This window comes from Eleutherodactylus coqui, chromosome 11 (genome assembly GCF_035609145.1).
Source record: "Eleutherodactylus coqui strain aEleCoq1 chromosome 11, aEleCoq1.hap1, whole genome shotgun sequence".
In the NCBI taxonomy this organism is placed as follows: Eukaryota; Metazoa; Chordata; class Amphibia; order Anura; family Eleutherodactylidae; genus Eleutherodactylus; species Eleutherodactylus coqui.
In genome coordinates this window covers 2,568,932-2,571,295 of record NC_089847.1, presented here as the reverse complement: position 1 = coordinate 2,571,295, position 2,364 = coordinate 2,568,932, and positions in this window count along the sequence as shown.

Sequence of the window (2,364 nt, the reverse complement as noted above, 5' to 3'; positions counted from 1 at the left end):
TGTTGTACTGCCTCTAGCTTGGATACAAGATGAGATACAGCAGGCATGGAGGCTCTAGTATCCTGTTGTACCGCCTCTAGCTTGGATACAAGATGTGATACAGGGGGGATGGAGGCTCTAGTACCTTGTTGTACCGCCTCTAGCTTGGATACAAGATGTGATACGGCCGGGCATGGAGGCTCTAGTACCCTGTTGTACTGCCTCTAGCTTGGATACAAGATGTGATACAGGAGGGCATGGAGGCTCTGGTATCCTGTTGTACCGCCTCTAGCTTGGATACAAGATGAGATACAGCAGGCATGGAGGCTCTAGTACCCTGTTGTACCGCCTCTAGCTTAGATACAAGATGAGATACAGCAGGCATGGAGGCTCCAGTATCCTGTTGTACCACCTCTAGCTTAGATACAAGATGTGATACAGCAGGCATGGAGGCTGTAGTACCCTGTTGTACCGCCTCTAGCTTGGATACAAGATGAGATACAGCAGGCATGGAGGCTCTAGTATCCTGTTGTACCGCCTCTAGCTTGGATACAAGATGTGATACAGGGGGGATGGAGGCTCTAGTACCCTGTTGTACCACCTCTAGCTTGGATACAAGATGTGATACGGCCGGGCATGGAGGCTCTAGTACCCTGTTGTACTGCCTCTAGCTTGGATACAAGATGTGATACAGGAGGGCATGGAGGCTCTGGTATCCTGTTGTACCGCCTCTAGCTTGGATACAAGATGAGATACAGCAGGCATGGAGGCTCTAGTACCCTGTTGTACCGCCTCTAGCTTAGATACAAGATGAGATACAGCAGGCATGGAGGCTCCAGTATCTTGTTGTACCACCTCTAGCTTAGATACAAGATGTGATACAGGAGGGCATGGAGGCTCTGGTATCCTGTTGTACCGCCTCTAGCTTGGATACAAGATGAGATACAGCAGGCATGGAGGCTCTAGTACCCTGTTGTACCGCCTCTAGCTTAGATACAAGATGAGATACAGCAGGCATGGAGGCTCCAGTATCTTGTTGTACCACCTCTAGCTTAGATACATGATGTGATACGGCCGGGCATGGAGGCTCTAGTACCCTGTTGTACTGCCTCTAGCTTGGATACAAGATGAGATACAGCAGGCATGGAGGCTCTAGTATCCTGTTGTACCGCCTCTAGCTTGGATACAAGATGTGATACAGGGGGGATGGAGGCTCTAGTACCTTGTTGTACCGCCTCTAGCTTGGATACAAGATGTGATACGGCCGGGCATGGAGGCTCTAGTACCCTGTTGTACTGCCTCTAGCTTGGATACAAGATGTGATACAGGAGGGCATGGAGGCTCTGGTATCCTGTTGTACCGCCTCTAGCTTGGATACAAGATGAGATACAGCAGGCATGGAGGCTCTAGTACCCTGTTGTACCGCCTCTAGCTTAGATACAAGATGAGATACAGCAGGCATGGAGGCTCCAGTATCCTGTTGTACCACCTCTAGCTTAGATACAAGATGTGATACAGCAGGCATGGAGGCTGTAGTACCCTGTTGTACCGCCTCTAGCTTGGATACAAGATGAGATACAGCAGGCATGGAGGCTCTAGTATCCTGTTGTACCGCCTCTAGCTTGGATACAAGATGTGATACAGGGGGGATGGAGGCTCTAGTACCCTGTTGTACCACCTCTAGCTTGGATACAAGATGTGATACGGCCGGGCATGGAGGCTCTAGTACCCTGTTGTACTGCCTCTAGCTTGGATACAAGATGTGATACAGGAGGGCATGGAGGCTCTGGTATCCTGTTGTACCGCCTCTAGCTTGGATACAAGATGAGATACAGCAGGCATGGAGGCTCTAGTACCCTGTTGTACCGCCTCTAGCTTAGATACAAGATGAGATACAGCAGGCATGGAGGCTCCAGTATCTTGTTGTACCACCTCTAGCTTAGATACAAGATGTGATACAGCAGGCATGGAGGCTGTAGTACCCTGTTGTACCGCCTCTAGCTTGGATACAAGATGTGTCTCGCAGTGCAGATATACCCCACAATCCTCCCGCCGGGTCAGTGTTCTCGCCCTGCAGGGTACCGGGGCTCGGTGTGATTATCAGACCCGCCGCTCTCTCCACTTCCTGACGTACAGGACTGAGCAGATCTCCCTGCAGGTTTATTGGATCTGCTGGACTATCAGATGCCGGATCACAAGACATGTTATTGACTTCTGGGTGACAACTCTTACCTTTCCCCTCCCCCACACCGACTCCTTAGGGCGCGCTGATACACGGGGTCACGTGCCCATCACGGAGGATCACCAAGTCCCGCTTCACCCGCTTCCTCTAGTTTGTATTTCTCTACGGCACACAACTCCGTCCCGCGATCAGCGCAGGACGGC